The 13,088-nt window shown below is 35.7% G+C and overlaps 4 non-coding genes across 4 annotated transcripts; 2 read left to right on the top strand and 2 right to left on the bottom strand.

Annotated features, from left to right (window-relative positions):
- The first annotated feature begins 3,736 nt into the window (after positions 1 to 3,736).
- Positions 3,737 to 3,808, top strand: Trnae-uuc (transfer RNA glutamic acid (anticodon UUC)). The gene has a single exon. It is a non-coding gene; the product is annotated as a tRNA-Glu (tRNA).
- A 605-nt stretch (positions 3,809 to 4,413) lies between these two features.
- LOC134857350 (U6 spliceosomal RNA) lies at positions 4,414 to 4,520 on the bottom strand. Its single transcript, XR_010164907.1, has one exon. It is a non-coding gene; the product is annotated as a U6 spliceosomal RNA (small nuclear RNA).
- A 5,982-nt stretch (positions 4,521 to 10,502) lies between these two features.
- Positions 10,503 to 10,574, top strand: Trnae-uuc (transfer RNA glutamic acid (anticodon UUC)). Its single transcript has one exon. It is a non-coding gene; the product is annotated as a tRNA-Glu (tRNA).
- A 2,028-nt stretch (positions 10,575 to 12,602) lies between these two features.
- LOC134857349 (U6 spliceosomal RNA) lies at positions 12,603 to 12,709 on the bottom strand. The gene has a single exon (XR_010164906.1). It is a non-coding gene; the product is annotated as a U6 spliceosomal RNA (small nuclear RNA).
- Between the last annotated feature and the right edge of the window lie 379 nt (positions 12,710 to 13,088).

The raw sequence follows: 13,088 nt of genomic DNA, 5'->3' as shown, positions 1-13,088 counted from the left end.
TTTAGTTTTCGAGAAAAGCCGACCAGTTTGAAAAACTATCAAACAATCAAAATTTATGTTCTTCCGATGGCCAAAATTTGTGGAAAGAAGTTAGGGCGTAACCGCTTCAGCAGCGGAGTTTCCTACAAACTGTTTTACAGGGCTTCCGATAAAGCATTGTTCGATAAAGCATGACTCCACATCACCTTGAGGCTACTCTTTTCTTAAAAGTCAATAAAGAGCTTTGGGATGCTAAACTCGTTTCAAAAATTTTGTAAAATTTAATAATTTTTTTTGATTTTTCATTCAAACTTATGGAAATAATAAAACCCCATAATGGCTATTATTTATTTTTCCTGAGCGATTATGGAAATAATGGAGGGAAAGAAGGGCGATTATGGCATAATGTAGGGCGGAAACCCCATTATATGGCCATATATTTTGCGGAACCCCAGCCGTTTTATTCGTTGATCCTAAAATGGACCGACCAAGTAAACATCTTCTTCCCGAAGCTGATAGGGGGGAGGAAGTTAACATGGTCCTGATTTGAGAAACCTCAGCCAATCAGAATAAAGCATTTTATATGCAGTACAAATTTAATTTCTTATCTTGATCTTAACTTGATTTATTTCTATTGGGGGGAATGTTAATTTTATCCTTCAAAATCTCAGATAGAAAGTGGGGTACGGTAAAAAGAGAGGAGTCGTAGGCGTACAAGCAGGCACATAGACGAGTGTTAATTTATTTGGGTCTTATGCACTAAACGACCAAAAATCATTATTTCTACATCTCTTGAACTGAAATTATTGTGGTTGAACTTGATTGGCTAATTAGCCAATCAAGTTCCATCGACATTTTCTGCCATTTCAAATGAAATAATTAATATTCTGCCGTTTCAAGCAGATAAAATTATTAGCCGAATTATAAATTTGAATTTTTTTGTCAAGCCAATTTATTAAGTTTTCCTTGTCTGGGCAGGGTTTCACAAGTAACTCAAAATTAATTTGATTATTTTACAAAGTTCCATCTTTTCGGAAATTTCGGCTAATATTTTTATCTGCTGGAAAGGTTGATCAGAATGCCTGACCGTCTAACTTGAATTTGATTGGCTAAAATTACCCAATCAAATTCGATCGCATAATTTCCAGCTTACTACGTAGAAAATTTGAATTTGGGCCGTTTAGTGCATGAGACCCATTTCTTTAAATGGGTGGCAATTCTTTAGTAGATACCAAAGGGAGGGTGACTATTTAGGTCCCAAAGGGAGTTAAGATCCAATTTCGGTTTAGTTCAGAATCAGGGTCATTGCTAACATTTTTTTAATTTTAGCCTAAAACTATGTTTTATTGAACTGTTTTTGATAACAAAATTTCTCTGGACTACGATGAAATTAAATCGATCAGGTTCTTCAGAAATTTTCGATTGACGACTTGGTTCCAAGATCGCCAATGCTTCAAACATTGCTAGACTTAACTAGCCTAGACTGGAATATGTGATGAAGGACTAGTTCGTACGTTCAATCAGGCATTTTTAATAATAACTTTCAATAACACTAGAAACTAAAACACAGATTTTAGAGCGCGTTCATTCAAAAACAAATGCAGGTTCAAATCATTCACACGAGTATCAGTTAGTTTGATAGCCTTGAAGAACTAGGAGAAAGCAAAAACAGCGATTGTGCTAAGCGTTCTTTTGAATAGCATTCATTATAATAAGCAGTACACTAATATTGTGCTGTAAGTTTGTATAACTAGATTTGTCACCTATTGGAACTATGCCGTAAATAGGATCGAAAACGAATGGGTAAGATTTATGTGAGTTCCTTTATGATCGAAAAATCTCAAATGATTAGATGGTTGGGGTTGGTGGTTGCCGCTGTCTTTTTACACAGTTATAGCTAACAAATAACTTGAGCAGCGGAGTTTCCTACAAACTGTTTTACAGGGCTTCCGATAAAGCATTGTTCGATAAAGCATGACTCCACATCACCTTGAGGCTACTCTTTTCTTAAAAGTCAATAAAGAGCTTTGGGATGCTAAACTCGTTTCAAAAATTTTGTAAAATTTAATAATTTGTTTTGATTTTTCATTCAAACTTATGGAAATAATAAAACCCCATAATGGCTATTATTTATTTTTCCTGAGCGATTATGGAAATAATGGAGGGAAAGAAGGGCGATTATGGCATAATGTAGGGCGGAAACCCCATTATATGGCCATATATTTTGCGGAACCCCAGCCGTTTTATTCGTTGATCCTAAAATGGACCGACCAAGTAAACATCTTCTTCCCGAAGCTGATAGGGGGGAGGAAGTTAACATGGTCCTGATTTGAGAAACCTCAGCCAATCAGAATAAAGCATTTTATATGCAGTACAAATTTAATTTCTTATCTTGATCTTAACTTGATTTATTTCTATTGGGGGGAATGTTAATTTTATCCTTCAAAATCTCAGATAGAAAGTGGGGTACGGTAAAAAGAGAGGAGTCGTAGGCGTACAAGCAGGCACATAGACGAGTGTTAATTTATTTGGGTCTTATGCACTAAACGACCAAAAATCATTATTTCTACATCTCTTGAACTGAAATTATTGTGGTTGAACTTGATTGGCTAATTAGCCAATCAAGTTCCATCGACATTTTCTGCCATTTCAAATGAAATAATTAATATTCTGCCGTTTCAAGCAGATAAAATTATTAGCCGAATTATAAATTTGAATTTTTTTGTCAAGCCAATTTATTAAGTTTTCCTTGTCTGGGCAGGGTTTCACAAGTAACTCAAAATTAATTTGATTATTTTACAAAGTTCCATCTTTTCGGAAATTTCGGCTAATATTTTTATCTGCTGGAAAGGTTGATCAGAATGCCTGACCGTCTAACTTGAATTTGATTGGCTAAAATTACCCAATCAAATTCGATCGCATAATTTCCAGCTTACTACGTAGAAAATTTGAATTTGGGCCGTTTAGTGCATGAGACCCATTTCTTTAAATGGGTGGCAATTCTTTAGTAGATACCAAAGGGAGGGTGACTATTTAGGTCCCAAAGGGAGTTAAGATCCAATTTCGGTTTAGTTCAGAATCAGGGTCATTGCTAACATTTTTTTAATTTTAGCCTAAAACTATGTTTTATTGAACTGTTTTTGATAACAAAATTTCTCTGGACTACGATGAAATTAAATCGATCAGGTTCTTCAGAAATTTTCGATTGACGACTTGGTTCCAAGATCGCCAATGCTTCAAACATTGCTAGACTTAACTAGCCTAGACTGGAATATGTGATGAACGACTAGTTCGTACGTTCAATCAGGCATTTTTAATAATAACTTTCAATAACACTAGAAACTAAAACACAGATTTTAGAGCGCGTTCATTCAAAAACAAATGCAGGTTCAAATCATTCACACGAGTATCAGTTAGTTTGATAGCCTTGAAGAACTAGGAGAAAGCAAAAACAGCGATTGTGCTAAGCGTTCTTTTGAATAGCATTCATTATAATAAGCAGTACACTAATATTGTGCTGTAAGTTTGTATAACTAGATTTGTCACCTATTGGAACTATGCCGTAAATAGGATCGAAAACGAATGGGTAAGATTTATGTGAGTTCCTTTATGATCGAAAAATCTCAAATGATTAGATGGTTGGGGTTGGTGGTTGCCGCTGTCTTTTTACACAGTTATAGCTAACAAATAACTTGAGATTGTTAAGCAATAAATAAACGTTTATTACTAATCTCAACCATTGAGCTCGACATGTATATCCCAGTTGGTCTAGCGGTTAGGATTTGTGGCTTTCACCCACAAGGCCCGGGTTCGACTCCCGGACTGGGAAACTTTTCAATTTACAACTATTTTAACTTATTTTCTACTAGCTGTTTACAAGGCTAATTACCAACAAAATAAACCTGACAATCTGTTATTATGAATCATAACAATGTTAACTTTCGGCGGTACTACTATGATAGAGTGGTCCATCGAAAAAGCAACTATGATAGACAGGTATCGCGGGCGCTATTCTCATGCGCGAAGAACCGCATGGGCGAAAAAAATTGTGGGTCAAGGACCTAAGACAAACTGCACAACCCTACGGAGCAATAAGTAAAATACAGCAGAATGGATCAAAGAGCAGAAAAACAGAAAAATGTGTCGTTTCAAAACTTTTTCTCTAATGTAATTACCCTGCCTCATTTCCGTTAACTTGCTTGTACCTAAAACTGTTTGGGTATAAATTATAATTGAATTAAGGTCTTCTAATTGAGTTTACAATTCATCTAGTTGCACTTAATTGCTTTTCTGAATTAATTTTTGAGAGGCACTGACGACAATTATTGCCATAATCTATAAATCTATGAGTTCCATGTTTTTCCGATACCGATCTTTGCACGGACAACTTAAGCGGCAAAAACTTCAACTCCACGGCAGGATTTGAAGATCGTGAAAAATATGGAACGCTTCACGATTTTGCGTGTCATCCTTGCGCAGGGGCCATGCTATTCTTCTCTGTATCGTTCCAATTTTAGTATATGTGCTGCCGAAGCTAGCACTAGAAAGTTATGCTTGAGTCGAAATATTGATCATAAGGTCTTTTTTGGCCTAAAGCGGCTGAAGTGAATAAATTGTCACATCTTGGAAGGAATTAAAGAAATAAATGACCTTGTCCATGGTTAACATAGACACTATATATAGCTGATATTCTGCGTACACTTTGAGTCTCTTGCTTTCAACGTTGCTCGAAAAGAATACATTATAAATCTATCTGATTTATAATATTGGCTTGCCTTCTATGTTATTTGAATTGATCTTTCGAGCACTCCCAAAGCACTGCTTGGTCCCAGTTTTAGCCAAATTTTCTGCGCCGCAGGCAAAATTTTGGGAGAAAAAGCAGGCCAAGAAGCGTTCTTGGGCACTTTTTGGAAAATTTTGACCAAAAAATTGCGTTTTTTTGGCGCACTGCCCCCTCAAAATTAGTATATATTGGCGCCTAGGGCGCCTTTGGAAAATTTTTAGGGTCCATCAACAAGAATGTATATTGGAAAATAGTGGTATCCTTTTTTTCAGAAATCGATGGTTGGTTTCCGGTAAATTGGATTTTAGTTTTAAATTCTTGGAACGCTTTAGTTTCACCACTTGCAATTTTTGTCGAAACATTAGATTAAGATTTTTCATATAATTTGATCCGATGTTAAAAATTCTTAAGTTTGAATCCGGCTAGGACCATGTTTTTTTGTCAAACTGGAAATAACACATTTCATAAAAAAATTTTCGGCCGATTGTCGTCTGTTTGTTTTGTGCGTTTGATTGCCATACCGTGGACTTTTCTTGTGCTGTCATCAGTTTCCTTGTAATTAAAAATTAATTTGATTCTCTAAAATATAAAAAATCTACTAAAACCTGACGTTGAGATTTTCAATGTTTGTTTTTTTTTCGCTCAAAAGTTTTCTTCTGTTTTGGTTTGTCTTGTTTTTATTCCAATTGATAGGAAAATCCCAAAACCCGCTCTCTTTATTGAACCCAAAATCTCATATTAGGGGGTTTAGTTTTTGAGAAAACTCGACCAGTTTGAAAAACTGTCAAACAATCAAAATTTATGTTCTTCCGATGGCCAAAATTTGTGGAAACATATTAGGGCGTAACCGCTTTGGAGTTTCCTACAAACGGTTTTACAGGGCTTCCGATAAAGCATTGTTCGATAAAGCATGACTCCACATCATCCTGAGGCTACTCTTTTCTTAAAAGTCAATAAAGAGCTTTGGGATGCTAAACTCGTTCCAAAAATTTTGTAAAATTGAATATTTGTTTTGATTTTTCATTCAAACTTATGGAACGAATAAAACCCCATAATTGCCATTATTTATTTTTCTTGAGCAATTATGGAAATAATGGAGGGAAAGAAGGACGATTATGGCATAATGTAGGGCCGAAACCCCATTATATGGCCATATATTTTGCGGAACCCCAGCTGTTTTATTCGTTGATCCTGAAATGGTCCTTCAGAAAAATGTCGCAGTATGATTTCATGAATTTCATGTTTTGTTATCTTATAAAATTTCCCCCTATCCATTTCAAAGTTGAAAATCTAAAAAAAACCAATAGTGGGTTTTGATGACAAGTAAGTCAACCCAATCATATGGTTGTTAAACCGTAAAATGAAGTAAAGCGAGCAAACTTCAATATATAAAAAATAGTGATTAAAATTTTCAATCTGAAAGGTTTCTGACTTAACATATTTCGCCAGATTTTTGAAATGAATAATTTATAAGCAAACTAGCTATCCAAATTATAACATGCAATATGCATGCGGGACCTGTCTATCATAGTTGCTTTTTCGAGGGACCACTCTATCATAGTAGTACCCTTAACAATCTCGGGGTATCCGAATTTTCTCGGCACTCTTCAATACTTTTTCCGCTTCGCCACTGTGGCACTTTGGCACGTTGAACACCCTCATATTTCCTTAGATTAAGAGGATCCTATTCTCATGGCCGAATCTTATAATGCCCAAATAACATCGAAAATTGTTATTTACCCGCAAAAATCGGGTCTTTTCGGTTGTACCCCCTACATGATGAAAAATGAAAATTAAAATTCTTATAACAAAATTGGGATTGATATCACTAAGAAATGCAAGATATTAATATGGGACTGGTCAAAACGAAGCATTTTTACTTCATTTGCTGTTCAACAACATTTTAATTTGCTGCAAAAATGACAAAAACGGCGTGTTGCGAGCTTGCTAGCAATTGAAAGGACGCACTTTATAACTAGAGCCAGTTATCGCCCCCCGATGACCATACACAGGAGATATCCGAGTTAGCAGCCTTTGGCTTAGCCTTTTCGCACTGTTGAACAAAGTTTTTGGGTCTTTTTACTAATTCCTCCCAAAAATCAAAATTTCAACATCTTGATAGGAAACTATTTTGCTTCAATATTAAGTGCTTCAATTAGCCAAATAATTTCAATACCATTTCAAAATAATTTATTCACATTTTAAAGTACACTCAGGGGCGGATCTAGGATTTTCTCGAGGGGGGAGGGGCACATTTACAAAAAAAAATTCGACAATTTTGTCGACCTTTTTTTAGGTCGACCAAATTGATTTTTCGAGCACTCCCCAAGCACTGCTTGGTTCCAGTTTTGTCCAAGTTTTCTGAGCCGCATGCTAAATTTTGAAAAAAAAGCAGGCCAAGAAGCTTTTTGGGCAATTTTTAGAAAATTTTGACCAAAAAATCGCGTTTTTTCGGCGCACTGCCCCCTCAAAGTTAGTATATATTGGCGCCGAGGGCACCTTTGGAAAATTTTTAGGGTCCATCAACAAGAATGTATATTGGAAAATAGTACTATCCTTTATTTCAGAAATCGATGGTTGGTTTCCGGTAAATTGGATTTTAGTTTTAAATTCTTGGAACGCTTTAGTTTCACCACTTGCAATTTTTGTCGAAACATTAGATTGAGCTTTTTCATATAATTTGATCCGATGTTAAAAATTCTTAAGTTTGAATCCGGCTAGGACCTTGTTTTTTTGTCAAACAGGAAAAAACACATTTCAAAAAAAATTTCGGCCGATTGTCGTCTGTTTGTTTTGTCGGTTTGATTGCCATACCGTGGACTTTTCTTGTGCTGTCAGTAGTTTCATTGTAACTAAAAGTTCTTTGATTATCTAAAATATAAGAAATCTACTAAAACCTGACGTTATGATTTTTATTGTTTGTTTTTTTTCGCTCAAAAGTTTTCTTTTGTTTTGGTTTGTCTTGTTTCGACTTGGTGACATAATTTTGCATCGTTTCGAAAAATGATTTGTTTTTTTTTTAAACTTTTTTGTGTTTCTGGAGGGGCGTAAGTTTTGTACAATATCAGAATTTCATAATTCTAAGTTTTTAGGTCAGCATTTTCTTTAGGCTCAAAAGGCGTTTACCTATTTTTGTCAGCTTGCTTGCCGCTGGACAAACATTTTTTTTTACTTATTGTTTCATTCTATGTCGGATAGCTTGCAATGCTAGTTTTGTGCGATGTCACAAGTGCAGGGTAGCATCGCTCAACCTTTTTATTCCAATTGATAGGAAAATCCCAAAACCCGCTCTCTTCATTGAACCCAAAATCTCATATTAGGGGGTTTAGTTTTCGAGAAAAGCCGACCAGTTTGAAAAACTATCAAACAATCAAAATTTATGTTCTTCCGATGGCCAAAATTTGTGGAAAGAAGTTAGGGCGTAACCGCTTCAGCAGCGGAGTTTCCTACAAACTGTTTTACAGGGCTTCCGATAAAGCATTGTTCGATAAAGCATGACTCCACATCACCTTGAGGCTACTCTTTTCTTAAAAGTCAATAAAGAGCTTTGGGATGCTAAACTCGTTTCAAAAATTTTGTAAAATTTAATAATTTGTTTTGATTTTTCATTCAAACTTATGGAAATAATAAAACCCCATAATGGCTATTATTTATTTTTCCTGAGCGATTATGGAAATAATGGAGGGAAAGAAGGGCGATTATGGCATAATGTAGGGCGGAAACCCCATTATATGGCCATATATTTTGCGGAACCCCAGCCGTTTTATTCGTTGATCCTAAAATGGACCGACCAAGTAAACGTCTTCTTCCCGAAGCTGATAGGGGGGAGGAAGTTAACATGGTCCTTATTTGAGAAACCTCAGCCAATCAGAATAAAGCATTTTATATGCAGTACAAATTTAATTTCTTATCTTGATCTTAACTTGATTTATTTCTATTGGGGGGAATGTTAATTTTATCCTTCAAAATCTCAGATAGAAAGTGGGGTACGGTAAAAAGAGAGGAGTCGTAGGCGTACATGCAGGCACATAGACGAGTGTTAATTTATTTGGGTCTTATGCACTAAACGACCCAAAATCATTATTTCTACATCTCTTGAACTGAAATTATTGTGGTTGAACTTGATTGGCTAATTAGCCAATCAAGTTCCATCGACATTTTCTGCCATTTCAAATGAAATAATTAAAATTCTGCCGTTTCAAGCAGATAAAATTATTAGCCGAATTATGAACTTGAATTTTTTTGTCAAGCCAATTTATTAAGTTTTCCTTGTCTGGGCAAGGTTTCACAAGTAACTCAAAATTAATTTGATTATTTTACAAAGTTCCATATTTTCGGAAATTTCGGCTAATATTTTTATCTGCTGGAATTCCTGACCGTCTAACTTGAATTTGATTGGCTAAAATTACCCAATCAAATTCGATTATTATAAGTATTTCCAGCTAACTTATGTAGAAAATTTGAATTTGGGCCGTTTAGTGCATGAGACCCATTTCATTAAATGGGTGGCAATTCTTTAGTAGATACCAAAGGGAGGGTGACTATTTAGGGTTGGGTAAGACAGTGCCGAAGTAAGAGAGTGCCGAAAACAAAAATTTGTTAAAGAGTGCCGAAAATGAAAATTTGTTAAAGAGTGCCGAAAATGAAAATTGAGTGCCGAGGTGGGTGTAATTAGTGTTTTCAGCGAGGCATGGCCCGCTAATATTTGGCAAGGACCATACGTTCGCTCCGCTTCGCTCCGCTCACTTGAATCCGATACGAGTGCTAGTTGTGTCTAAGGGTCTGTGTTTCAGGAATTAAAGAACTTAGTAGCATTCTATCACCCAAGCGAGGGTGCCGAAAACAAAAGAAAAGAAAGTTTTGTTTGCTCATCGATTTTGGCGCCAAAATTGAGTCTGAACAAGTTTCAAGTGTCATTATTAATTTTCCCGCCAAAAGCTAGCCTCTTAAATTGCGTTCCAATATTTCCCGCCTTTTTCGGCACTCTCTAACTTCGGCACTGTCTAACGCCCCCCTATTTAGATCCCAAAGGGAGTTAAGATCCAATTTAGGTTTAGTTCAGAATCAGGATCATTCCTGACATTTTTTAAATTCTAGCCTAAAACTTGTTTTATAGAACTGTTTTTGATTACAAAATTTTTCTAGACTCCGATGAAATCAAATCGATCAGGTTCTTCAGAAATTTTCGATTGACGACTTGGTTCCAAGATCGCCAATGCTTCAAACATTGCTAGACTTAACTAGCCTAGACTGGAATATGTGATGAAGGACTAGTTCCAACATCAGATCAGGCATTGTTAATAATAATTTTCAATAACACTAGATACTAAAACACAGATTTTATAGCGCGTTTATTCAAAAACAAATGCAAGTTCAAATCATTCACACGAGTATTAGTGAGTTTGATAGCCTTGAAGAACTAGGAGAAAGCAAAAACAGCGATTGTGCTAAGCGTTCTTTTGAATAGCATTCATTATAATAAGCAGTACACTACTATTGTGCTGTAAGTTTGTATAACTAGAATTGTCACCTATTGGAACTATGCCGTAAATAGGATCGAAAACCAATTGGTAAGCTTTATATGAGTTCCTTCATGATCGGAAAATCTTAAATGATTAGATGGTAGGGGTTGGTGGTTGCCGCTGTCTTTTTACACAGTTATAGCTAATAAATAACTTGAGATTGTTAAGCAATAAATAAACGTTTGTTACTTATCTCAACCACTGAGGTCGAGGTTATATCCCAGTTGGTCTAGCGGTTAGGATTTGTGGCTTTCACCCACAAGGCCCGGGTTCGACTCCCGGACTGGGAAATTTTTCAATTTACAACTATTTTAACTTATTTTCTACTAGCTGTTTACAAGGTGAATTACCAACAAAAAATAAACATGACAATCTGTTATTATAAATCATAACAACGTTAACTTTCGGCGGGGTACTACTAGGTACTACTATGATAGAGTGGTCCCTCGAAAAAGCAACTATGATAGACAGGTCCCGCGGGGGCTATTCTCATGCGCGAAGAACCAAGGCTTGGTAAAAGTCAATTGGTGACCAATTAATTGCAATTAATTGGATGCAATTAATTGACTTCTTTGTTTTTCCAATTTTTGACTATTGACAAAATCCGCCAATTAATTGCAATTAATTGAAGGTTTGCAAACTTTGAAATTTATATGATTGGCTCTTTTCCAGTTTCCCCCCACCTTTCAAATTCAATTTTGAAAAGCTTATTTAGCGTTGCCATAATGCAATGAAATTTGGCCTGGTGAACAAATCGACAATTCTGAACAGATTTGTTCTTCATACTTTCCAGCGTAACATCACGCATTTAGCCGTAATAACACGTAAAACAAACATAAAACTCGGTATTTTGAAAGGGGGGGGGGGAAACTGGAAAAGAGCCATATGATTTTGTCTTTGAAATGTAAAGCTATTATTGACTTCGTAAAAAAAAAGTGTACAAAGAAATCAGCTGACAGTGTTTATCAAGATGTAGGATATTACGACGGAGTATTTTGCCGATGAACCTTAAAATGCAGCTGTTCCTGAATGTTAACAATCAATTTTGGTCGAAAACTGACGTTGCTTAAGCTATGAATGAGACCCAATTAATTGCAATTAATTGATAATTGACAAAGCTTGAGCAAACAATTCAATTAATTGACAATCTTTTCAAGTAATTGACTTTTTGTCTACCAATTGACTGTTACCAACCCCTGCGAAGAACCGCATGGGCGAAAAAACTTGTGGGCCAAGGACCTAAGACCCCCGGTTGACCTCCATACACCGAAAATGCTTATCATACAATTCCATACATCAAGTGTGTGGAAAAATGCTTGTCATACAATTTTCATACAATTTCTAAAAATGGTTGAAAAAAGATGTAAACTTATTTCTGTGGCTGTTTGATTGGGCTCTTTTCCAGTTCCCCCCCTTTATAATTCATTTTTGAAAAGTCTATTTAACGTTGTCACAATGCAATGAAATTTGGCGTGGTGAACAAATCGACAATTCTGAACAGATTTGTTCTTCATATACTTTACAGCGTAACATCCGCATTTAGCCGTAATAACACGTAAAACAAATATAAAACTCGTTATTTTGAAAAGGGGGGGAACTGGAAAAGAGCCTTTGATTCTAATAAAACAGTCTGGTAATAAAAAACCGAGGTTTTCATTTTTTGAAAAAAATGCTTGTCATACAATTCCCATATATTCCCATACTGGCTTTTTTTTGATGGCGACACAAAAAACTTTTTCAAGTAATTGGCTCTTTTTCCTTTTCCCCCCCACGTGCGAATTTTTATAATTGAACTTTTATGGAAAAACACTTATCATACAATTTTCATATATGGAAAAATGTTTATCATAGAGATTTCATACAATTTTCTGTACGTATGGAATTGTATGACAAGAAGTTTCTCATATATGAAAATTGTATGATAAGAAGTTTCGGTCATCCTGGGACAATGGTAACTGCACAACCCTACGGAGCAATAAGTAAAATACAGCAGAACGGATCAAAGAGCAGAAAAACAGAAAAATGGGTCGTTTCAAAACTTTTTCTCTAATGTAATTACCCTGCCTCATTTCCGTTAACTTGCTTGTACCTAAAACTGTTTGGGTATAAATTATAATTGAATTACGGTCTTCCAATTGAGTTCAAAATTCATCTAGTTGCAGTTAATTGCTTTTTTGAATTAATTTTTGAGAGGCACTGACGACAATTATTGCCATAATCTATAAATCTATGAGTTCCATGTTTTTCCGATACCGATCTTTGCACGGACAACTTAAGCGGCAAAAACTTCAACTCCACGGCAGGATTTGAAGATCGTGAAAAATATGGAACGCTTCAAGATTTTGCGTGTCATCCTTGCGCAGGGGCCATGCTAATCTTCTCTGTATCGTTCCAATTTTAGTATATGTGCTGCCGAAGCTAGCACGGGAAATATATGCTTGAGTCGAACTATCGATCATAAGGTCGTTTTTGGCCTAAAGCGGCTGAAGTGAATAAATTGTCACATCTTGGAAGGAATGAAAGAAATAAATGACCTTGTCCATGGTTAACATAGACACTATATACAGCTGATATTCTGCGTACACTTTGAGTCGCTTGCTTTCAACGTTGCTCGAAAAGAATACATTATAAATCTATCTGATTTATAATATTGGCTTGCCTTCTATGTTATTTTTGAAGCAACAACACATCAATGGAGCAAAAAAAGACCGCTCTTTTCCAGTCCCCCCCTTTCAAAATACCGAGTTTTATATTTGTTTTACGTGTTATTACGGCTAAATGCGTGATGTTACGCTGTAAAGTAT

Source organism: Symsagittifera roscoffensis, chromosome 1 (assembly GCF_963678635.1).
Source record: "Symsagittifera roscoffensis chromosome 1, txSymRosc1.1, whole genome shotgun sequence".
NCBI classification, from domain to species: domain Eukaryota; kingdom Metazoa; phylum Xenacoelomorpha; order Acoela; family Convolutidae; genus Symsagittifera; species Symsagittifera roscoffensis.
The sequence above is the reverse complement of the archived record's forward strand: the minus strand, read 5'-3'. Positions and strand labels throughout refer to the sequence as shown.